This window comes from Lagenorhynchus albirostris, chromosome 12, assembly GCF_949774975.1.
Source record: "Lagenorhynchus albirostris chromosome 12, mLagAlb1.1, whole genome shotgun sequence".
In the NCBI taxonomy this organism is placed as follows: domain Eukaryota; kingdom Metazoa; phylum Chordata; class Mammalia; order Artiodactyla; family Delphinidae; genus Lagenorhynchus; species Lagenorhynchus albirostris.
Genome location: NC_083106.1, coordinates 63324749 through 63350690, shown reverse-complemented (window position 1 = coordinate 63350690; position 25942 = coordinate 63324749).

The following is a 25942-nucleotide window of genomic DNA, read 5'->3' as shown; positions in this document are numbered from 1 at the left end:
TTTGAAAGTGTAACCTAGCAGGACCCTATGGGGCCTTCCTGAAACGACCCCGTATCCCACGTCCTCCTCCTGCCTCTTTTCTATAGAAAAACTTTAGCCTCCTAGGCCTTCTCTGATTTCCACAGAGTATATTTAATTAGAGAAGCAAGAAAATGCAGAAAGAAAGGAAAACAGTCAAGCAAGACAAAATAATAATAGTTTAGCCATTAAACAAAGTCATGGACTTTTAATTCGTCCTCAAGGGCTATAGATAATATTCTGAGACATATCCTTTGAGCTGTTTTGCAGATACCAAAACCTTACCAAGTGGAAGAAATCAACGGTATGCTGCCCACAAGCTTGTAGACCCCAGACCAGTTGGAACCAGAAGTTTGGTGATGTTGACTCCTGATTACCTCACCACCAACCAATCAGAAGAATGTCACAAGCTGATCACACACCCCACAACCCTCCCCTTCACCCTGTCTTTAAAAACCTTTCCCTGAAATCCTTTGGGGAATTTGGGCCTTTTAAGCACTAGTTTCCTGGACTCCTTGCTTGGCACCCAGCAGTAAGTGCTGCACTTTCTTTCACCACAACCTGGTGTCAGTAGATTGGTTTTACTGCACGTGGGCAAGTGGACCCAAGTTTGTTTCAGTAATAGGAGGAGCACACATAATGGCGATTCTATGAGGAATTTGAGAAAAGGGTAAGGTGGGATGTGACACCGTCACTAGCCACTAGTCCTCTTGCTTTTAGCCGCTTGTAGTATTTGCAGCTTACCTGTGAACAACTGCATGAATCTTTGAATTTAACAAAATAACACTCACAAAATAGAGAGCTTAAAAAGATGTCTGACAAAAAAAAAAAAAAAGATGTCTGACAAAGAAGTCTAACTTTTAATAAAATTAATAAGGCCAGCGCAAGAGAACAAGGAAAATGATGGGGATGAGACCGCTAACGTGAGTCCCCTGGAAGGCCACCCAATGTGCCAGTGTGTCAGAGTGGCAGGCATGGGGCACGTCTCTGATCTCCCCTCAAGGGAGAGCTTGCAGTGGGGCTGCCACGAGCTGTCTGCCTCTGCTCTCCCCTGGGGCCCCCAGCAATGACCGAGCACAGCCGGAGGAGAGGGCCTGGCCATTTCTGCCCAATATAGGACCCCTCCGAGGGTGATCTTTGCTCTGGAGCACCCTGTGGGGTGGTGGAGTCACCTCCAGATGTGCAACTCAGCCAGAGGCACTCCTGCACAATCCTGCTTCCCCCCACCTCTGCCTTCCCTGTCCTAGAAGTCAGCCTGGCACTGAGGCACTGAGGTCTGAAGGCTTTCTTCGCTGTCTTGCTTCATTCTTCTTTACCTTTCACAGGGCTTACCTCCCAATAAAGCTTGTGAACCCCTAACTCCAGCTCAGCTTCTGCTTCCTGGAGAACTCAAATGACATAGAGGGTATCTCTGGAAAATGATTAAAAACTGCAACCTGGGATGTGGAAATTAGGTTTCCATAGAAACTGAATGAATAGGGTATCTGTTCCCCCCCCCTTTTTTTTTTTTTTTTGCTTATTTAGTTGCCTACTTTTTGTTTCCTTGTACCTTTAATCATCAACATTCCACATACCATTTTCTGCATATTTCTCGTGGCTTATATTGGACTTGTTGTCACATCATTGCTCACATAGAATCTTGGCAGGTTTATTATTGAAACACATTTGTCCACTGCATTTTTACAATTCTTCCCTAACTTACTATCAAACTAAACTATTTTTCAAAAGATAAATAAAGTGGAGTTATTTAATCAACTATGTATTGAACTTTTACTCTGTACCAGGCACTGCTAAGGTACTGAGGTATCTGCATTGAGCCTGACAGCCAAGATGTCCTGCATTTGTGATGCTTACATTTTCCCTGAGGGAGACAGACAACAAGCAAACCAACTGCCATCCTGGAGCACTGCTCGAACCTTCCCCAAGCTTTGTCCTTCACTTTTTATACTCTGGTCTAACGTCATCTTATAGAGGCCCTCCAAGCACATCCCAAGGCAAACAGCTCTTTCACTTGATCTCGCTGAGGCTTTCTTTGTTATATGTATTCCTTAAAAAATTACAATTGATCCTTGAACAACACAGGTTTGAACTGCATGGGTCTACTTATACACGGATTTATTTCAATAGTAAATACTACAGTACCACACACCCTGGGGTTGGTTAAATCCGCAGATGCGGAACCGCGGATACTGAGAAATCGCGAATGCATGCGTCCCACTGACTACAAGCTATACTCGGATTTTCGACTCTGCTGAGGGTCAGCGCCCCTAACCCTCACACTGTTCAAGGGTCGACTGTATATGGATTTGTTTATTGTTTTGTCTGTATTCCTGCTAGAAGGTAGGATTCATGAAGCCAGAGATTTTGTCTGAATTGCCAGTTACTAGAGCAGTGAATTTCCCCTAGAGCTGGGATCGTCTCCAGCCACATTATGATGGGAAAACAATGACAATTTGTTTCTCTCCCCTAGAATTAAAGAAACAAGGTTATTTGAAATATAAAATTATATTCATTATTGACATGATAGACCTCCTCCTAAATGCATATTACTCTTTGAGAAATTAGATAATGATAGTATGAAGCTATGAAAAAGAGAAAACATTTAATAAATTGCAACGTCAGATACTTTTAAAAACTGTCCATATTTGTTATGTTTGGATGTCTCAATTTATAAATAAATAAACATATTATATAATATGTATAAAATACATAATATGTATATAAATATATAACGCTGGGTTTCCCTGGTGGCGCAGTGGTTGGGAGTCTGCCTGCCGATGCAGGGGACACGGGTTCGTGCCCCGGTCCGGGAGGATCCCACATGCCGCAGAGCGGCTAGGCCCGTGAGCCATGGCTGCTGAGCCTGCGCGTCCGGAGCCTGTGCTCCGCAACGGGAGAGGCCACAACAGTGAGAGGCCCGCGTACCGCAAAAAAAAAAAAAAAAAAAAAAAAAAAAAAATATATATATATATATATATAAAAAAAACGTGTATGTGTGTGTGTGTACACATATACACAGGGGGTATGTGTTGGGAACCCCTGTTGGTGACCATTGCTCTAGAAATAAATTTTAAATTGTTTAATGTGATAGAAAATGTTAAGTGCTAAATTGAATCTCCCCCCTACCCTATTGATATGTTGAATTATTAACCTCCAGTACCTCAGAATATGACTGTATTCAGCAATATGGTTTTTAAAGAGGTAATTAAGTTAAAATAATTAAGTATGACTGGTGTTCTTAAAGAAGAGAAAACTAAAACATAGAGGGAAGACTGTGTGAAGACATAGGGAGAAGATGATTATCTACAAGCTGAGGAGAAAGACCACAGAAGAAACCAACCCTGCCAACACCTTGATCTCAGACTTCTGGCCTCCAGGAGTGTGAGGAAATAAATTTCTGTTGTTTAAGCCACTTAGTCTGTGGCATTTGTTATGGCAACCCTAGCAAACTAATATAGAAGATTATACAGATTTCTGCACAATTCTACATAAATGTGTCCTTAATTTTTAATAGTCATTGATTTTCTTTTTTATAACTATACTTATAAGTTATAAATACCTAAAATCTGATATTTTAAAAATTATATACCATATGAATGTTACTTCTATTTAAATTATCTATGCCTGCATCTAGAAATCCCTAGAAATAAATAATGGAGTTATCATATAGTTTGACATCACCAGATACACATATTTAAAATAGCTGTGTTGAAATTCTTACAACCTATGTAATTATAAATTTGTCTATCCTTACTAATCATTTTAAGTGGAAAAAATTAATGCTCAACCAGAACAGTTTAGGGAAAAAAGTAAATATTCATCCCCAAGTTGTAGGTTTGTTTTGTGTATGTTATTGAAATCTATCTGTTTGTATGGACGTTGACACAAAGTAGATTGCTAGGGACATATTGCTCAGAAAAGCTGACCTTTTCTGGTTGTCTGGTGATACACTGGGTTCAGGCTCATGAATGTGTGTTATCACAAGGCCTCAGCCTCAGCCATGACCCGGCATCAGGCATCTTGTAGATGCTAGTGAAATACTAGCATTGCCAAGAAAAACGGATACCCAGAAACAAAGAAAAAGATTGGATTTTGTTCTACTCTCTGTGACAAAACAGTCACGAAATCTATAAAACAATACACCTCCAGAGCTGATGGATTCAAACCAGAATTTAATAAGAAATATATATATACATCTGGTTAGAAATGCTCCGGCTAAATTATTTTCAAATTCCTCGGTAAACAGCAATTTACTACAGACGTTGAAATGAGTCAAGCTAGCACTAATACTAAAGAAAAATAAACCAGATAAGAAGTGTTCTTCTTTACCCACCAATATCCTTAGGACCCAGTCCAAGGTATTGGTTGACATTTTGGCTCAAAGATTAGAAAGTTATTTAATGGTGTGAATCAAGGATTAGATTCTCACTTGAAAGGATAACATTATTAATAATTTTATTGCATGCCATACATCTCAGTCATCACAGTGGACAAAAAGGCACAGATGTTTTATTAGATGTTAAGAAGGAATTTATTAAATTAATTGCTATGTAAGTTTTACATTTAGTAAAATGTCTCACAGCAAGTAAATCTTTGCAAAAGATTAAGATGTACATTTCAAGGGGGAAACCTAACATCAATACTCGCTATCATCAATTTCTCTTCTCTCATTCTCCCTTGAATCTACGCCAGTAAATATTTCACCCCATCACCCATGAACCCCAACTCTCAAAGATCTAAGTATGAAACAATGTACAATCTAACTATGTACAATGTTGGTCATTATTACTTATGTTGATTTTGTCAAACAGCTACTGTCAAGGTCACCCTTGGTCGATTCCCAGTTCTCATGTTATTTGACTCATCAGTGACATTGGACAGTTGTTTGCTCCTTCCTGCATGAAGCCCCTTCTTCCCCTGTCCCCTAGGACAACACCCTCTTCTTCCTACTCTGATCTCCTTCAGTGGCTCCTCTTTCTGTCTCTGGACTCAGGAGTGCCCCACATTTGTCCTTGGTCCACTTCTCTAACTCCATTCATTCCTGATGACCTCATCCAGCTTCATGGCTTGGCCTGCCATCTACATGCTGACACCTCTGAACTTATATCCCAGCCTCTGTGTGCTCTAAACCACAGACCCATTGATCAACTACTTGCCACCTCCATTTGGATATCAATAGCCCCCAAAGTTAACATCTCCAAAAACCAACCGATTTCCACCTACCCCAAACAGGCTCCTCTTCCAGTATTATTATCTCCATCTGTTAATAGGGCATTCCTCTTTTTTAATTGCTCAGTGCTTCGAATCACCCTTTACCTTTCTGCCTCTTTAGCTCACTTCCTTCCTCCAGTCAGTGTAAACTGTGTTGTCTCTACCTTCAAAATATATCTATAATCTAATTCTACTTACCAGCTCTACCACTGCAACCTGCTCCAAGCCACCATCATCCCGCTCCTGGATACATGTTTCAGTAGGTGGTCGGAGTGCAGCCAAAGTCAAAAGGTGGATAAGAGACAACAAGGGAAAATATCAGTGCATGGTTTGAGGTCACTGAGAACCAAGGTGGGGTCTTCGGATTGGCAGACCACAGAATCACAGGAAGGAGACAGGGGTCAGTTCCCCAAAGGAGGGCTGTGGGCAGTAGGAAAACATAAGCCATTTTGTCCACTGTCACCTATTTTATCAGGTGGTCATGGTGTAATACCTGTACTTATTTAACCTTTGGCAAAATCAATATAAGTGATAATGACCAACATTATAACAGATTCATAATTAGACTTTTGAGATTTGGGGTTCATGGGTTCTTATTACAGTATTAGGCTATTTAACTAACTAAATATATAAATGTGGACCATGCTTAGACTGAAGAAACTAGTGCATCAAAAGTCAAGGGCCATTAAGCCAAACCTGTGTACCTAAAGTTCAAATAATAAAATAACATTGAAAAGTTTAAGAAAATAGGGCTTTCCTCTTGGAAACTGAGTGCCAGGAGGATGAAGCAATTGGCAAATACTCAACATGGCAGGATATTCTCCTCACAAGGGAAATTGGAGCATTTAAGGACAAAATTTGAAGTGTGTTAATGTTGGACCATTGCCTCCTTTGTCCCAAGCCTACATGTACTCTGTCATCATGCTTTCTCCCTCAGCCATCTCTCTGTGAAAAGCTGCTCAGGGAAAGGCTCTAACGATGGACCACAGGTACGTATGTGCTTGTTAGCTCAGTGTTACCTCCCCAAAGTGCTCGGAATTGTAAACCTTATTTGAAGTTGTAGACTGAATGTCTACCCCTCTTAAAGTAACTGTTAGAATATTCATGAAAATGTAGGTGGGAGAACTTTTCAGATATGAATTTTTCCCTAGTACAATAAAAATCATAAAAACATATGTGTGTACACATACACATGCACATGTGACTAGATTTACCTTTGATATACTGACTACAATGATAATTCTCTAACTAGTCCAGTCCAGACATGAAGGAGAATCTGCAAAGGGTTTTAAATTAGGAGATTCACTCAACCAATTCTGTACTCTATTTAGTATTAACATTCTCTATGATAACCTTTATAATCAAGCCTTACTGTGTTTTTCTTAATAATAAAAGACATCTATTTATTGTGCTATCTGCCTTTATAAACCTTAATTCCTCTCAACCACTTTGTGAGGCAGGTATTACTATCCCATTTTTTAGATAAGAAAACTTCGACTCAGAAGCGCTAAATGAATTTCTCAAAGTCACGTAGCTAGTTTGTGGCAGAGTTGAGATTTGAACTAGTCAGCTCCAAAAAACCCTATTTAAATGCCTGTAAGAGAAGAACAAAATGTCGTGGGGATATGACAGGAGGAAGAGAACTGTCCAGTTAAGAAGTAGGAAGCATTTTTGCAGGACCAGAGTGTGCAGGATGCATATGAGAACCACGAAGGGAAAGGGAGCATTCCAGTCTAGGGGCTGTTTGCAGGAAGCACGATTGGCTGAAGCATGGGCTGTGCCCTGAGGTGATATTTAGCCTGATTATAGAGGACTTTCATCACAAATAAGTTTATATACCTAATTGGAGAGCATGGTACTTGGCCTCACTTATTAAACGTTTGCTCCATGCCAGACAATTAGTGTGTTTTTACTCATGTGATGATAATCTAATAGGAGTATATCCTGACACTGAGCAACATGAGTGGAACTGTCACTACCCTTGGCTCTTTGCAATTTGTGCCACCATTCTGAGGTCAGAACCTATTTATTGGTTACTGAGAGACATTTAGAGACCTACATGTCCCCCCTCCTAAACTCTATTCTAGTGTGTCTGAAATTGCCAGCAATCAGACACTTCTTACTTTTCAGTTTTCATTATTCATTAGAACATTATTTATAATAAGGAATTCTACCAAATTGTCCAGAAGCAGATAATTATGGCAAAGGCCAGATGGAAAACCATGGACACCAAACTGTAAGAATAAAGGTGCAAGCCAGTACTCAGGAGTACTCAGCAATGTCAAATCAAGTACAAGGGCAACATGAAGACTGGTTGAGAGAACAAGGCTTTCTTACTTTCTGACTTCCTGGGAGGGTGTCACCCCTCACCACTCAGCCCTGTCGGCAGGGCCAACTCAGAATGTGAGGCCAGCCCAGGATGTAGGGCCGGACAATCTAAGTCTCACAGCTGCTTCAGGAAACTAGGAGATAAGAAAGACTCTTGCCCTGATGAGAAAGTGTCTTAAATTACACCTGTGTTCCCCATGTAGAAAAGACATGGTCTAAATTTAGACATCAATAATTTGTGTGGATTGATTATAAAAGGGGCAAAATGCATTGCAATCTTTTCATACTGACCTATGTGGAAAAACTAATTTGGATCTGCTGTGACCAGAGCATCCTGAGCTCTGTAGCTGTGGTGAGAGAATAACACTCCTGGTATATAGGTCTGCCCTTGGATTCCCCCTCTGGCTCCTTGCTGACAATTATTTGCTAAGTATTGCAGCAAGGGCCGGGTGACAGGAGCGCGGCTGAAATATCAGGCAACTATATAACCTTGTCCCAGCCTCATGACTGCTAAAGAGCTCTTGTTGAACTTGTCTTTCTGAAAGAAAAAAAAAAAAAGCATTATGGAACTGATATGTATACCCAGAACTCATATCAAAGCTGACATATCAGATACACATTCAAACTACTATGCTGGGCTGTGATAATAATTATTCTAACTGTTGGTATCATTGTGTTCACACTATTACCCAGAAACATTGCACCTTGCGATTGTTGTGTTGATTCAGATTTTAATCTATTCATATCTAGAGCATAGAGAGATACCAAAATAATTTCAATATCCTTCCTCAGTAGAAGATATAATATCAGGCACATCTCTAAGGCAAGATTGAACTAAAGCATAATTTAGTGACCCAGGAGAAAAGAACTTGAGTTAAACTTGAGGTTTTCCTCACTAACGATCTTTTGAGAAAGTTAACTTCTCTGTCTTTGTATCTGTTAAAATGTCAATAAAAAGAACGATAGACAAAAGACAATAGGTTAGGTACAGTGTAGGTTTCATTCTCCTTAAAAAATCTTAGAAAATGCTGAAGCCTAGCTATAAGTGTCCAGTGTAAGGATATGTTTATTCTATTATTTGTGTATAGAAATGTGAAGAGGTCAGTATTACAATATTGTTGCAGGAAATTTGGGGAAAATATTTTGAAATCTTCACATAGAAAAATCAAAATGTTAGACATAATAGGGACCTTAGAGGTCATCCAATTCAGTAGTTCCCACAGTGTGGGTCCTAGACCAGCAGCATCAGGCTCCTTTGGGAACTTGGGAGACATGTAAATGTCCCCACCTGACCTCAAACTCAGAGAATCAGAAACACAGGGTGGAGTCTAGCAGTGTGTGATTGACAAGCCCGCCTGGTGATTGTGACACGCACTAGAGTTCGAGACCCACTGATCTCATTCAAGGTCTTGACTTGGCCAATGAGGAAACTAAGGCTCAGAGAGTTACCAGAGTCATTACTGGTCACAAGGTGGGATTAGAAACCAAGTTTCTTTTGCTAGTGCTATCTATCCCTTTCATCTCTAAGCATTTACTTAAAATCTGAACCTAAATTATGAATTAAGCAATCATTTTCTTTAAGGAAAAGCAGTGAAAACGTAAAGAGGTATGACAAGGGGCTTCCCTGGGGGCGCAGTGGTTAAGAATCCACCTGCCAATACAGGGGACACGGGTTCGATCCCTGGCCCAGGAAGATCCCACATGCCGCGGAGCAACTAAGCCCGTGCGCCACAACTACTGAGCCCATACGCCACAACTACTGAGCCTGTGCTCTAGAGCCTGTGCTCTGCAACAAGAGAAGCCACCACAATGAGAAACCCTCACACAGAAACGAAGAGAAGACCCCGCTCGCCACAACTAGAGAAAGCCTGCGTGCAGCAACGAAGACCCAACACAGCCAAAAATAAATAAAATAAATATATTTTTTTTTTAAAAAAGGGGCATGACAAGCCTTCAGGGCGGAAGCAGAGAGGCAGAACCACAGTCTCAGGATCGTGTTTTTCTTTAGGGTTTCAGCCTGGAATCATTATGAGGATCTTACAGACCCAGCATTGTGTTACAGCATTAGGGCAACAATAAAATTAACGTTTGCTGTTTGTAATTCATGATTATAAAATTGTTATCGTCTTTTCTACTCTCTAAACTTTTAAGTTGCTTGTAATTTTTCTCATATTTTATGCCACTTATGCTTTTTTTCCCCAAATGTAATAAAGCATCTTGCCTCCCAGCACCTGAAAGACTGTCTCGAAGGTTTTTGCAACATATACTGAGAAGATAGAGTCATTTTTATCGATTATTCACTTTTCAAAATATTTTTATGCCTCTTATTGAATTTTATTGACGTTTTCTTTCAGTATTTTAAAGCTATACTTCTAATTTGAGAACTGCAAGCTACTTACCTTTATTTATAATTGGAAGTTATTGAAAAAAAATATACCCATCACTAAACAAACCTGAAATAAAGGTCATTTTGAATAAGATAATTTCTTAACTTACCATTTTTTTAACCATATAAAAGCGAATGTAAGATAGTCATTTTCTATGGTTCTGGAAAGCTTTTATGACAAGAGTCTAGAGATATATACCTGTATTTCTCCACTGTTCAGGCAGGAGGACATTTAAAACCAGGAAAGAAAAAAAAAAGGCAACTAATTTTAGTTAATGTGGTATGTAGGGAAGCATCTGGTGTTTCAGAGTCAAACATAGCCATCAAGGCTGTAAAACATTGGATATATTGCTCAACTGCCCTTGAACTTGGCTTTCCCATTTGTGGATGGAGGATGATAATAATATCCACTTCACAGAATTATCATGATGAATAAAAAGATACCACATATTGATTCTAACAATGTCATTCATATCAATGGCTATAATGCACTGACAGCAGTAAACACGCATCAAAGTTTCGATATCAGACTTATATGCTTTTTTAGTCTCTCATCAAAAGATATATGAAATCTCTGGAAATATCTCTTGCCTCATTTTAGCCCATGCAAAATGGCCCCAAACATATTTATTTACATCACAGGTATCCAATAAAAATCAATCAAACTTCATAAGCATTTTCTAAGTTTTTCTTGTGAAGATGTTACAAAGCACTATTATTACGTGTTTGCAAATTACCATTTATTTCAAAGTCTTGCTGAAGAGATACAGCCAAAAATATTTTCCAGGAGGAGGCAGAAAACCACGATGATTATTATAGAGTTAAATTGGTGCACTCATACTGAAACACTGAGAACTCTGAAATAATAGCATTTGGAAAAATAAATAACAAAGTCATAGCCTTTGGTATTCTAGATGGTATAGAGTGACCCACAGGGAAATATAGTGCTATTTCATGAATCTTTTACAAACCCGAAGGATGTATTCAAATTACCCCCAAACAATTTTAAGGCAATGATAAACACATCTCTGTTGATCCAGAGGGATGATCTCAACTTCCCATTTCTTGACTAAGGAGGATTAACATAATTAAGATGAATATCCTTCCCTGTACATTTCCCTATTGTAGACATGTCTGAAGCTTTATGAAAAATCATGAGACAGAGGCAACTGTTTCATTTTTCCTGAGGTTATGAGGGCTGGGGGTGGAAAGCAGACTTGCAAGGAATCCTCTTTTATAAAATTTCTTTAAGTAAGGAAAGAGCTAGAAGAGTGTTATTTGGGTCGATCCCAAAGCCTATAAATCCATGGGCCAAGTTAGTGGTTCCCCAAAGTTGCTGCACAATTAAATCACCTGGATTTAAGAAAAGTCCTGATGTACAGATTGCACCCCAGACTATGTACAGATTGCACCCCAGACTAAATATATCAAAATGCTGCAGGTGGGAGCAAAGCATCAGTATTTCTAAAAGACTCCCAATGCATTCCTCTGTGTGTCCGAGTTTAAACCAATCAGTGATTTAAGTGTGAGCTTGGAGACCTCTGCCGTAGACTCTGCTCTCTTTTCTTACGTAGAACATCATTTTGCTAACTAAAGAGTTTTACACTAAAGCAAATACTTAGGCAAAACGATTTGGGGTTGGCTCAGGTCCATGAATTTTGGCTTTTCTATGAAGTAATACTTAAGTAAAGTGGGAAATTTAAAAAAAAAAAGATACCAGTATATCTGGCAAGATTTCAAACTTTGCGAGTAAGACAAGCAGTGCTGCTTCAGAGGGGTTGGGATGTCAGCGGTTATGGGACTAAAAAGAGAATTAGAGACTTCCCTGGCGGTCCAGTGGTTAAGACTCTGTGCTCCCAATGCAGGGGGCATGGGTTTGATCCCTGGTCAGGGAACTAAGATCCCATATGCCACAGGGCACAGCCTAAAAAAATAAATAAATAATAACAAATAAAAAGAGAATTAGAATGAGTGGGTTCAGATTGTGCCTGGGAAAAGTAGGCCTTACATTGATAGTCATATAAAATATTTCTAACTTACAGCTTATTAAGCAATGGGAACTCTGTTTCCAAATATACCCAAAAAGCTATTCTACTTAGATTTCTTTTGAAGTAGAATTGTTTCGTGTTTTACATTCCACGGTGCCTCAAGGCTTTTGACAAATGATTCCTAATCTGATGATGGTGGGAGAAAGTGCTACTTATCAGAGGAGTTTGGACCAATCAGGTTTCTATTTATTTCTAAAGACTGATAAGCAATTTGTAAATGCTTCTTGAGAGTGCCATGAAAATTTTGTACTTCTCTCAAGATAATCTTAGGTTATCTAATACTATGTAATTTCTTTGTTTTGTGTGACTATTTTTGTTTATTAAAAACACAAGACTGGCTTTTCTTTATTTTTCATCTTTAAGATCCCTACAGCTAAATTAGCATGGAAATGGATATTCCCTGAGAATTATTTAAGACACTAACAGCTTTATAAAAACGTTTCAAGCCAACCTCAACCCCTACCCTACAAATGAAAGAAAGGTGTTAGATAACACGCAGTAATGAAAGTTTGATAAATAGGTGGAAATGCTTCCAAATAAATAGGAACTCACCTTTGGAATTCTGCAATATAGAAGTCATGACAACACTTTGTATCATATTACTTAGTACAGCTGAGAAGGTCACCTATTGGAAGTTGAAAGACAACTTTTAAGCTTTTTCCCAATATTTCAAATGTGCATTTTGCCCAGCACAACATGAGCCTGGCTAGGACTGTAACTTTAATGATGGCCTGCAATCAAACTAGAAGTCTACATGTTCCCATTTTAAAACATTCGTAAAAGGATGGGGTGTAAGATAACTTTCTTGACTTGCATTTTGTTGCTTAGCTGAGGCTCTTTGCATAGTTATTCAAATAGATTGCCTTTTATATGCTGAACTGTGCATGAAGGTGAGATATTATTTCTCCCACTGGTGACACAGTATAAAATGCATATCAAGATAAAGTAGAAGAAGACTGTGTTTTTCTGTAATTTTTATGATTCTGCCTACAGCTATTTAGAAAATAGGAAAGAAATGGGTTTTGTAAACCTATGCAGTTTTAGAAAGGTAGGCTGCTGGTATACTTTCTTAAAAAAATTAACTTTCAGTAGGTTGTGGTAGTGGAAGGAAAGGGAATTTGGGCAAAAGAGGAAATTAAGTTATAAAAATACTAATTAGGTATTTCTCTTTCTTTGGCTTGCATTTCTTCACTATTAAGTACCATCAAGTTTTGAGAGTTAAACTATCTTATCTACCCTACCTGTGATAGCAGATTGGCTTATGATTATAAGCATTGGGCTATCATAGGTACTCATAAATGCTCCATTCAATGAGGGTATTTCTTGTGAGTGTGTGTGTGTGTGTGTGTGTGTGTGTGTGTGTATACCTCTGCTTCAACAACCAATTAGCTCTTTAATCTCTTTCACCTTGACTTTTTTTCTCTTTTTCTACATAGATTCCATACATTTGTGGTTTGTGGTGTCAGCTGAGTTTTAAAATATACTAAGTGTTAATTCTGGCTAATTCAAATATTTTTGCTACAGCTTTAAAATTTTGGTAGCCTGATTATACCTTGGGTTTGGGGGCTATTGGTGGAGACTGGATGTTTTGTTTCCACTTCTCTCCGTAAAGATTTCTGTTAACCAGAGCGAAAGTTAGACATGGTAATAATGGTAAGAGATTTTGCTCACACCTTGTCTGCTCCTTACTAGGAAGGCTAATTTGGGTGGAGACAGATTGAAAAAATTTGATCCCTCAATTTTCTTGGGAAAAAGAGAGTAGCCAGGGTTTCTATATACACTGTGGAGATAAGTCACTACTACGCTTGCCTGGGCTGCTAGCATTTCTGTCCTTGGGGACAGATCCTGGAAGACCAAGGGAAAGGCACACTATCTCAGTGTGTCCTGGTGCGCCCTTGGCGTGGTCAAGGGGAGGGAAGTAAACATTGTCTTACATGAGCAGATAGCGTCCTGTGTTTTCTCTCTCTCTCTCTTTTTTCTCAAAACAGCACTTTGAAGCAAGTATTCTATTTCATTTTTTTCTTGAAGTATAGGTGATTTACAATATTATATTAGTTTCAGGTGTACAACATAGTGATTCAATATTTTTATAGATTATACTCCACTTAAGGTGTTACAAAGTAATGGCTATGTTTTCCTGTGCTGTACAATATATCCTGTTGCTTACTTATTTTATACATAGTAGTTTTTGTCTCTTAATCCCATACCCCTATCTTGCCCCTCCTCCCTCCATTCTCCCCACTGGTAACCATTAGACCTAGAGAGTATTATGCTAAGTGAAATAAGTCAGAGAAAGACAAATACTGCATGATATCACTTATGAGTGGAATCTAAAAAATACAAAAAATGAATAAATATAACAAAACAGAAACAGACTCACAGATATGAAGCAATTATTTTAGCCTCATTTGACTGGTGCTGAAACAGGTTAAAAAAGTTGAGTGTTTTCCTCAATGTCATAATTAGTGAGGGGCCCAATCAGTACTATAAGCAAAGTCTGTCTTTCTTCCATATCTGTGCAATTGTCTCATCTGCAGCTGATTAGAAAGAGATTTAAGAAATCCACAGTTCACATTTGTGCCCTAAGGCAGAGCCTAAGCAGGTTTTCTTCCATTCTTTCTGGATTCCTTGCTTTGCTCTGAATCTGCATGTTCAGGTATAGATCTTTCTTTCAAAACTTCTCTAAAGCTATTTTCTGAGTTCTCTACATTTTTTATCATTTACTCTTGAATAATCATAGGGCTCAGAGGTCTAGCAAAATGCTTGATGTTTAAGTTGCTTTCAGCAAATCTTTTTGGATGTTTAAAATGAGGCATACCATCCTCTAATGGGTTACTGCCACTTAACTTACACTGAGGGGTTCTTCGTCACAGAGCTTAATGATTGAAATAATGATAGCCAGGGGCTCTTCTAAGATCTTTATATATATTTATTTATTTAATTCTAAGAGCAACCTTATAAAACAGGTAGTATTTATCATTCCCATTTAACAAAGGAGAAAATGAGGCAAAATGCATTTATGTAACTCGCCCAAGGTCACGCCGCCTGTAATTGGTAGAACTGGGATTTGAAGGAAGAAACAAACATTACTCACCTTCTCCTCCAGCCAAGTTCAAGTATTTGTAGATGCCTACCTTGCTCACACTTGTAGTTTTCCTGAGGACAGAAGAGCCTTAATTGTCATACCTCGGAATCCCACGAAGGTAACAATTTTACACAATTGTAAATTGTGTAAATTTACAATTTTACACATCTACTTCTGAAATGGAAACAGGGACTACTCTCACCTTTTGCCATCAGATTTTGAAAATTAAATTGAGAAAAGATGCTGCAAACTTGATAACAAAAAGAGTGAGTTTGGGGCTTCCCTGGTGGCGCAGTGGTTGAGAGTCCGCCTGCCGATGCAGGGGACGCGGGTTCGTGCCCCGGTCTGGGAGGATCCCACATGCCCTGGAGCGGCTGGGCCCGTGAGCCGTGGCCGCTGGGCCTGCGCGTCCGGAGCTTGTGCTCCGCAATGGGAGAGGCCACAACAGTGAGAGGCCCACATACCGGGAAAAAAAAAAAAAAAAAAAAAGAGTGAGTTTGGAGAACCAGAATTGCGGGAGATTTGGGAAACAGTAAAATGCAAATCAAGATACAATGTGCCATATATTATCAAAAATTATATGCATTTAAACATGATAATAGCTATCATTTTATAGTCAAAGGTGGAGAAACTACCAAGCAAGTCAGAGTTTATTTCAGTAACTCTTTGAAATGTATTTCTTTAGTCTCAATAACATTTATGTATTAATTTATTCAGTCATAATAGTTTTGAAGTGGTTAGCTTTAAAGCATTGCTATTTCTACATCTGCATACATATTTCTACCTGTCTGAAATATATTAAAATCAAAAAATACTAATGCAATCTATTTTATTTTAAAGGGGGTGAGTCATTTAAAAATCGAAAGAATTTTTGCACAGCCGAAATTAACCCAACATTGTAAATCAATTATACTTCACTAAAATTTAAAAAATCCTAAGAATAAAAAAAAAAGTCTTCAGAAATGCCAGACATCTTCTTATCTGATTTTCAAATCATCTGAAACCTGGTGAGAAAATGTCTGTCCTTCTTGAGTCCGATGTGAATATTTACATCCAACGTATAAATCTCTAAAATTATACAGACCCTAACAGCAATGCTGACCCAACCTTAGTCATGTTGTTTCAATTCTAGTCCTCTGGCTGGCATTTCAAGATGGATAGTAATATTACACAACACTCTCAACACAGCGCTAAACCAACAAGCATAATTAGATATGCGTACAAACAAGATTAAAATAAAGAAATCAAAATTTACTATACCCTGGAGCACTACAGAGAGAGCAAACAGCATTTATTCATGCAGAAGTTTCAGGTCTTTAATTCAGGCAGCTTGCTCATGTGCTGAGCAACACCCACCACTTGTAACCTAGGGGCCAACACAGAGAATTCACAACGGCCACGAAACTCCAGGTGGGGCTCTTTCCAGGTGGGGCTGTAAGAGCAGATAAATCGTATGTAGTTTGAAGAATACGGGATGTGATTCAGAGTTTATGGGATTAAGAGACCTTGCAGGTTACATGCTGCAAGATTGTAGGAAGCTTTAGCAGCTACAAAGAAAAACCTTGAATTTGAGACTGTGCTTGACTGGAGACCACCAAAGTGAAAGAAAGGAAAGCAGGGAAATTCTTGGACTAGGGGCCATCCAAGCCATGAAGCTTGAAAGGCCACAAGGAAGTTAGGAAATACCAACCCAGATCAGAAGCACATATACCATAATCACTGAAAATAAGAAAGCATCAAATCCTTCCCTACAATATATTTGAATTTTACCAGGTTCAGCTGAAACTATGGAAAAGCAATTGGCAAGACGATAACATCTGAAATCCCATTTCAAAGAAAAATAGTCATCAATTTGCTCTATATTTTTTAAAGTTCATTTGTCTGTTTAATTTCATGTGTTCTTCATAAAGTTACTGTTTAAAAAAAGCAAGGCAGATATCTCCAATATGATAGACCAGAAAACTGAGTTTTGTAGAGTTAAATTGTTCTCCCAATGTCAAGGAATTAGTAAATGGTGGAACCAGGACTAATACTTCTATAGCTGGGAACTTCTAATACTGAGAGCTTCTAACTTTTTCCTCTACCTTAGTTATTTGTATTCTCTCTAAGTGTAAAGATTTTTCTATGATAGTAAATGTATATGGAGATACCCATGATGGTTTTTAAAACTTAGCACTCAAAATTGAGAGTCTACCTTGTAAGCGAAAGATTGTATTTTAGTTATATGTGAAATGTATTTATTTAGCTTCAGCTGTGGTGACACAGTTGTTCAGTCAAAATGATAGATTATGAACCTACCATGTGCAAGACAGCCCAAATGCAGTGCTAGGTGAATATATGGAAAGAAAAATTCCTTGCAATAACTCCATGGCCACAGCTCATGCATAGCGGACATTTGTACTACTATAATGGAAAATGAAATCTTTATTTATAAAAGGAAAGAAAGTAAAAGCCATGATGATATATTTACTCCTGAAAGATGGCAAAATGCATATCTCTAACAGCAGATGTTGGCTCTTATCATTAACACATTGAATGTGTGATGGCAGTGTAACCGAAAGTGGGGTCTGGCTGCTCACGGCTCAAAAGCCAATAAAGAGGCCAGGTTGGTGGAAAGGAAAGTTTGCTTTATTTTGGTGCTGGCAACTAGGCAGGGAGGAGGGGAGGGTGGACTTCTGTCCAAAGTCTCACTCCCCCCGACCCCAACCCAGCTGACAACCAGTGGGCAAGAGCTTTTATAGGTGAAGGGAAGGGCTCCATGCAGAAAGAGCACAGTCAGCTCTGACCGTCCTCTTGAAATTGGTCATGTGGTGGTCTGACCAGCGTCATCTTGATTGTATTGAGTACAGTTAATCTTCAGTTCCAGGGCTGGTTTTGTCCCATTTCCTTGAGGCCAGTTCTCAGAGTTGTGGCAGCTTTTGTCATGGCTACAGTTGGGTCATCATGTAGTTAACTTCTTCCACATGCTGGGGTTTCAGAATCTATAAGACAGCTCACAGGATATGGCTCAGAATATTATCTATAGCCCTTGAGAAGGAACTAAAGGTCCTGGGCTATGCTTAATACTAAACTATTATTATTTGGTCTCCTTTGACTGTTTTCCTTTGTTTCTGCATTTTCTCACTTCTCTGATTAAACTTATTCTTTGGCTAAAGTTTTTCCACAGACACGAGGCAGGTGGAAGACGTGGTGGTGGGGGACAAGGACCACAGGGTGCTGCTCTGTTGCAGCAGTAGATGGGAAACCTCTTCAGCCCTCTTCCCAAACATGTTACACAGGCAGGGAGCAGGGTCTGCTGCTGCTTTGGGAGCAGAGAATAGAGGTAGAGTGAGAATTACAGAAGCAGGTGTTTTGCTTATTTAACCCGGCATACCCACATGATAAAGCATGAAGGTATGCATCTTAAGAATGTTAAAGTCAAGATAACAGGCTAAATACTAAATGTGACATCACCTGTGCTAAGGCCATATAGACCTCTTACTAAAGGAGAGGAGTAGCTATAAGGTTAGGAAAATACGTAAAGTTGTTAGCTTGATTATTTGGAAAAAGATGGGGAGAAGAATATATGTCATGGCAGTGGTGATATTTTAACTAGTCAGAATGGTATTTTGGAAGGATGAAGTTATAATTCCATGTTTGTTTTTCATTCAAAAGAGTTTGTGAACAGCTAATTGAATATAAATATGATGATTTTATCCAATCAGAAATTAAGATGTGATCATAAGTTGCTGATGTCATTTGGAGTATATGTTTGGACAAGATGTGTAGATCTTGGGCTTCCCTGGTGGCGCAGTGGTTGAGAGTCCGCCTGCCGATGCAGGGAACACGGGTTCGTGCCCCGGTCCGGGAAGATCCCACATGCCGCGGAGCGGCAGGGCTCGTGAGCCATGGCCGCTGAGCCTACGCGTCCGGAGCCTGTGCTCTGCAGCGGGAGAGGCCACAACAGTGAGAGGCCCGCGTACTGCAAAAAAAAAAAAAAAAAAAAAAAAAAGATGTGTAGATCTTTGTGATGCTGTGGTCTGGAGGCTTCAGATGGGTTTATGCATATCTCTCAGGTCAATGAAGATGAGGACCATGTGAAGCATGGCATAGTGCAGCATCTGGGAAACTTCTGTGACATTGAAAAGAGACACTTCAATAGAAGAAGAGTGGTTAAGAGGCTCAGTTTTGGAGAATGGTCTTCATGCATTAGGTTAGGACCTACTGCTGCTGTATCAGAGTCTTTGAGGCAGTGAAGAGCTTGGGGGTCACATGACTCTCAATCACTCAACACACACCAATTAGGAATCTGCAGGGTGCTAGGAACTGTGCCATGCTTTGGAATAGAAATGTGAGTTGCACAAAAATTCTGCTTCCTATCTGTGAGGTAAAGTAATTGACTGATAAAGAAATAATATAAAATATTATATAACATTACTGGGTAATGGAAAATTAGAGATTTTCTGATTCCTTGATTGGATGGCAGAATAAAGTCATGCAGAATTCTCTCCACCACTTCTCCAATAAGTAGCAATGAAAGATAAAATTTAAAACATATATTTAGATGAGAGAAAATGTAAATTTGCACATAAGCACATAGATATAATTTTCTATTATAACTCAGAATGCTATGCTTATTAACAAATGATCTGTTTTGTTGTATAGCTCCTAGAGGTGTGTCCAAGTCAGTAAAGAAGATGCTTAGAAAGTGAAAAAATGACATTGTGATACCAGTTATGAATTGAGGGGGATTGTGTATTTTTCCTCAAATTTAAATTTTTATCCAGTATTTGTTTTAAAGGTAATTCCATATTCTTGCTTCATGGTATAGGCATAGAAGCTACCACTAGCCTTTAAATCTGTGCTGGGCTCCATAGATACTAGGAGGAATAAAATAGACTCACTTGCTTCTCTCAGAAAACTCATAACGACAGGGAGCATGAAAGAACTTTGTATTCCAAAATCACAAGTGGTTTAGTCCAGCAGGTGGGGATAATGGTGAATATCAGAAAGGCAGGATCCCAACTGTTGTTGCTATGTTGAGTGCAGTTCTCTGATCAGTGAGAGGCCATTAAAGTCCTTTAAACTGGGGGAAACCCAGATCAGATACGTGTTAGAGAAATGACTCTGAAGGTCATAATTAAAAAGGATTAGAGAAAGACAAACACACTGGAGGATGTAACATTAGTCTAGGTGAGAGATGATGAAAACGTAGTTTAGGGCAGTGGCTGTGGAAAAGGTGCTAGGTTCCAGTGATAACGAAAAGCTAAAATCAGTTGGACATAGTGAACCATCGTTTTTGAGAAATAGGATCAGTAGTGATTTTTTAAAAACTGAGAAAAAGATAAGGTTGAAATTTAGGAGGAAAATGTATAATTAATATTCTAAAATGTATTTGTAAGTGAGTTATTTCAGAATTCACAAAGGTGTGTTTATAAGTGTGTGTCAAATAGATAGTTAGAAAGAAATGTAGACAAAAATATTTCCCAGGGAAATAATAAGAGCTAACTTGTACTGGGCACTTACTACTGTTTTGAGTACTTTCCAAGTATCAATTAACAAATTTAACAACTCTTGAAGCGGGTACTATTTAGTCCCATTTTACAGGTAAGATAGGAGAAAGGATACAGGGAAATTAAGTTGTCTCCTCTGTATTACCCATGTGGTGACAGGAATTAGTCCCACATGGTCTGTATTCAAACCCTCTGCCATCACCCACCACACTCTGCTGCCTCTTCAAGATGTAAATGGTAACTAGACTCACAAGTAAGCCCACAAAATTCTACTTCATTCTATTCTTACTTAACTATAGAATTACTGATAGAATCCTGAGATTGAGAGCTGGAGCGAGAGACTTTTTCATTCCAGAAGAAGAAAAATATTCTTTTCCCTTGCCTAGGTTTAATTTTAAAATATTCACAATCACAGCTCACATCTTTCTGCAGATTACTGTTCCTTAAAAAACATTCTCGGGCTTCCCTGGTGGCATAGTGGTTGAGGGTCCGCCTGACGATGCAGGGGACGCGGGTTCGTGCCCCGGTCCGGGAGGATCCCACATGCCGCGGAGCGGCTGGGCCCGTGAGCCATGGCCGCTGAGCCTAGTGCGTCCGGAGCCTGTGCTCCGCAACGGGAGAGGCCACAGCAGTGAGAGGCCCGTGTACCGCAAAAAAACCCCAAAACATTCTCCCTATGTCTTTGCCTTGTCAGACAAGATATTGGTAAATAGCTCTTCGTTGTCTCTCTCATCAAGTCCAATTTCTTCTACTTGATTTCAAGTTCTTCTTTAATCTTGCTCTGTTATTTACAACCAGTGATACCTCCTACTTTTTTCAGCATCAGGAAGATGCTGCTATTTGGTCTTGTTTACGAATTATCTCCTCCCCACCTCCCTTTTACCCCGGGGGCCCCATCACTGTGTTCATTGACTCAGTCTCCCGGGCTTTCCAGCTGCCCCAGCCTATCACAGAAACATCCATCCTTTCTCTGCAATTAGTTTCTCCCTCAACACCCGTTTTACTACCACCTTCACTGTACCCCATTTATCCTTCAGAGCACCTGATCTACACTATCCTTTAAGAAAAAAAAAAACCAATTTGAATTAATTTGCACTTCAAGCATTCTAAAATATTTATAGAGTGTCTACCGAATGCCAGAAACAGCTAAATCCCAAAGGACGTAAAGCAAAGATTTCCATTTGGCTTCTGCCCTCCAAGAGCCCTTGATCTAGTGGGAGAGACACACACACACACATAATCTGACAGAACACAATAGGGGAATCACAGCACCAGCAGCAGAAGCAAAGCACAGAAGAGAGAAGTCTACCTCCTGAGTGTCAGTGAAGGCTTGGAGGAAACAACTGTGAGTTGTGTATTGAAGACGGGGATTTCCCTCGTGTAGAAAAGTGAGAGAGAATGTGAGAACAGAGAGCAATGCTGTGGAAGCACAGAAGGTGATTCTATTGCTCTGATCCAGAAATGGAGAGTAATTAATTCATTCTTCAAGCATCAGGGCCAGACCTTGGTTCTGTAAACTCTATTCCCACCACATCCATTTTTTTCTGGTCAGAATTGCCAGTGGCTCTTTATGGCCTCTTCCATTACACTCAGCTTCTCCTAGCGGACTCTCCAGATTTCCTGCAATTCATCCCTGCCTTTTATATACACTTTAATATATAATATTACTTGCTCCTTTTATACACGCTTTTGTATACACTTTGATAAACAGTATTACTTGTTCCTTTGCAAATCTGAAGGATGGCATTCTTTGGTGTTTGCTGGTTTTGTTTTTCAGGTAGATCAGAAGAAGTTTAATTGCTCCGTGTCTGCTGGCCCTGCACCACAGCTAAGCTAACAGGTATTCCTTTATGAGAAGCAGAGCCATCGAAATAGCAGCAGGAGCCCATGCATTAACTCCTGTCTATTTCTCAGGTCAAGCTAAGCACGTATGTTTGTAAAGTCAGATTCGTGTGGTTTCTGTTAAGTTGGGTTCCGGTGAATACACTTGGAGCTCAGCGTGCAAGGGGTGACGATCTAAGTGGAAACATGGAATTACAATAACATATGACCAGCAGACCCCCTGCCCAGTAGATCCCTAAAACACTCGTGCACGTGTCAGAGCTGAAGAAAGCTGTGGGTCTCTTTCATTTAGAAAGAGAACATTTTAGCCACATATTCTGTCTGGTTTTCAATCTTAACAGTGCTTATCTCTAGCTAACTGACAGAGGGACACCAGGTTAAATTTAGAACTTTCTCTTGTATTTTACTATAGGTCTAACGATCTGTTTAATAAGTGTCTGCAAATTCATGTAAAAAAGTATGTGTGAGTTGTTGGCCTCCTTTCTGTGAATTGTGAAATATTTTAGAAATGTGATTTATATGAACACAGTTCTGCATATGTAGCTTAATATTCTCTATTTGTTTTTCTCGAGTTAGCTGTCCAGTCATTCATTTTATTTAATTTTGGTTCCATAATGAAATGGTGAGACTTGAACAGTATGTGTTTGTCTTCTGCTAAACTAGAACCAACATTACCCAAAACAAATGTGCCTGTTGTTTCTTCCTCTGAGCATCTTTAAGATCTATGATTAATCATTCATTAAAAATATACTGTGCATTCTTTCTTTCTTTTTTTTTTTTTTTGCAGTACACGGGCCTCTCACTGCTGTGGCCTCTTCCATTGAGGAGCACAGGCTCCGGACGCGCAGGCTCAGCGACCATGGCTCACGGGCCTAGCCGCTCCGCGGCATGTGGGATCCTCCCGGACCGGGGCACGAACCTGTGTCCCCTGCATCGACAGGCGGACTCTCAACCACTGCGCCACCAGGGAAGCCCCTGTGCATTCTTAAGTTATATATAAAACTACAAATATACTTAATTAAAGTCTATGAATTTCAAAAGGGAAACAAAGATAACCTTCAGTAGTGGAAACCTGGGATATCTGAAATAATGAAATACATGTTGCAAGTAATTTCTTAGGGAGCTTTGCTTGTTATTCATGGAGGTTTAGAATAGACAACACCTCACTTGTTACTGTGCCCAAAGCAATTTGAGAATCCCTGCTACCGTTACATACCTAAGGGATTTCTAGTGCTGTCACAGACCCATGGAACACTAGACTAGATCTACTTATTGCTACTTACCAAACTTTGGGAGAGAGGTCCAATTAAATTAAATCAATTAATTACATTTATTTTAACCTCAAGGTCAATCAGAAGAGGTCTTTTATTGTTTAATAATAGATTTAATTACATTCAATCACTGAACTTGAAAAAAATACCCCCCTACAGCACTTAACTCTAATGAGGTTCACAGAAGCATCCTATTGAAATATTTTATTCTCTTGTTCGTATTCTTCAAGCTACGCTGAGATGCATTAGACAGAACAGTAGAGCAGCTGGGTAGGGGCTATTGAAGGGCCACTGCCACAAAGCCAAGAGCATGCTTTTCCCTTCAGAGCAGGTTGCAGGTTTGCCAGTCACCATGCACTATCTTTTATCATTTGTTAATATCAGTAGTTACAATCTTTTGAATTGAATTTAGGAATTTGATCACCTCTTTGATCCTCTCAGAAGCTTCTCTCAAAATTTATAGTTTTTACTGTAGCTAACAACATAAAACAAAGGGTAACAATAGAAGATAAAAATACTTCAGCAAAAACTTGTTACTGATGATCACTGAAAGTATTAAAATCTAATTCTTACTTAGTGATAGAACTTGTATATCCTTCATAACAGCTTTATACTTTTGGAGGAAAATGAGTGCTGGTAGAATAGTGTATTTTTGTACCACTTATAAATCCAGTACTTTAAGAGACTGTTTGACTGTGCGTCAGTGTTTCAGGCTATGTAATAATCACTGTGTGAACTTCGGAAGGGCATTGCTTGTGGAAGAGTCAGGGACAGCCAAGACTTCAAGATTATCTTTCAACTTCAGTTCAGCCTACCCCGAGCCTCAGCATCAGGAGTGTGATAACTAGTGATAGCATGTCACCTGGTATCTGCCTAGTCTCATTTTTTGAAACATGTTTGGATATTTGTTCAGAGTTTGTAGAGCTTACAATGGTGATGCTGGAGAAAAGGGAGTGTTTAGTTTATTTCAGGTGCAAGTTGGTCTGATCTAAGTCAGTGTCATTGATAAAGAATCAGATAACCAGATTTATCACTTTTCCCATTTTCTCTGGACTCTGTTTGCATCCTGCAGCATCTTAAACACAGAGACTCTCCAAGTTGCTGTATTATACTAAATGTAAGAAATACTTGTCAGGGTTTCATGACAAAGTATTACCTTTCCCATGCAAATATTCTTGTTAGTACCATGTAGTTGTAGATTCAAAAAAGAACAAAAGAGGTTTTAATTAAAATATTTGACAGTTCAGCTCTTTGAAGACATAGTCTTAACTTGTTATTCTGTAATAATTAGAGTGGAATTAAGTCTGTGTGCAGAAGGAGGGGATGAAAAGGATAATAATTTTCTTCATATTCTGATTGGCTCCCTGAAATATTTAAATAAAACCTTTACTCTAAACATCTCCTTTCATGATATTGTGTAAGAAAATAAAGAACGAGTAAGGGACATAAAGGAATCCGCCAATGATTGGAGACAGGATTTTCTTTACATTGTCTAATAGACTCGTTTATTATTGTAAGCTGGTAAAAAGAGACTTATGCTTCGTGTTGAAGAAAGAGTTATTTGTGCTTGATACATTGAAGACACTGTTCAAAAGCATTTTGTCCTTATAAAAGGATGACCCCTGTAGTAATTCTTAGGCAAGGAGGGACAAATTCAACCAACAAAAAGCACATCTCGCCCCGAGTTCCCCATGATTTCTCCACATATAGCAAAAAAATACACATCAGTAATTTATTTGAACATGCACATCAGTGAGTAGCACAGTTCCAGGCTACTCAGGAAACAAAAGGGAGAATATCAGCATTACCTAAATAAAAAAGAGAGGTGACTTACACCATTTTAATTGTCTTAAAAACACGGATAAGAGGAGCAATTAAAATAGCATCCTAAATAGTACTAGCTAATGTAGATTACATAAGTATACAATATGATTCAACTCAGAGTGCTCTGACAAGCATAAACCACCAGTCCTAGTAAACAAGGCCCAGATCAACTGCCGAGAAAATGTTAGATTCAGATGTAACAAAAGTTACTTTTATTTCAGTCCTGAATGCAAAACACAAGTCACGTGTGAAGACAGCATTCTAAAAAAGGTGGCTCTGTTTAAGCAAGGAGGCCGATTCCTTTTGCATTTTTATTACGTTTGAATTCTCTTTCTGACATTTGCTTTCTCTATCCTTCCTCCCCTGAGCACTAATTTATCAAAAAAACAAAACAAAACAAAACAAAAAAGGATTTCAAGGTGCAAGTTGTACATTCT